This window comes from Camelina sativa, chromosome 20, assembly GCF_000633955.1.
Source record: "Camelina sativa cultivar DH55 chromosome 20, Cs, whole genome shotgun sequence".
Taxonomy (NCBI): Eukaryota; Viridiplantae; Streptophyta; class Magnoliopsida; order Brassicales; family Brassicaceae; genus Camelina; species Camelina sativa.
The window spans coordinates 10,728,737-10,729,446 of NC_025704.1; positions in this window are offsets into that span (position 1 = coordinate 10,728,737).

The following is a 710-nucleotide window of genomic DNA, read 5'->3' on the forward strand; positions in this document are numbered from 1 at the left end:
TTCTCGAGAGGAGGATCAAGGAACTTCGGAAGAAGAAGATTCCTTTGATGAGAGTCCTGTGGGACTGTGATGGTGTTGAGGAGCAGACTTGGGAGCCTGAGGCAAGGATGAAGGCAAGGTTCAAGAAGTGGTATGAGAAGCAACCACGACCTGAGCTTGCCTAGTCTGGTTCCGTCTGTAATCCGTGGCTGGAGCGGGAATGGAGTATTCCAGCCCATCTCTCTTGTTACTCGGTCGCTTGGGGTGGTTGGTTGTGCGACTCAGTAACAAGATGAGGTGGTGCTCGGGGTACAAAGTTTCCGTGAGGCGGGTTGGGGAAAAGTTTCCCGAAAAAGAAGTTTCCTTAAGTGGAAAGTCTCCAGAAATGGAAAGTGCTAAATATGGAAAGTTTCTCGGGAAAGGGAATTGTCCATTTTTGCGGTAGGAAGCCTGGGAGAGGCTTTTGTGCCTTTGTGGCGGACTTTCGGGTCAGAGTGCCTGTGTGTGGCGGTCTTGTTAGACATTGTGTGGCCTTTGTGGCGGGCTTTTAGCCAATTGTGTAGTTTTGTGGCGGGCTTTTAGCCGTTTGTTGGCCTTTGTGGCAGGCTGTTTAGCCAAAGTGTCTTTGTGACGGTCCTTCGGGACAGATGGTCTTCGTGACGGTCCTTCGGGACAGATGGTCTTTGTGACGGTCCTTCGGGACAGATGGTCTTTGTGACGGTCCTTCGGGA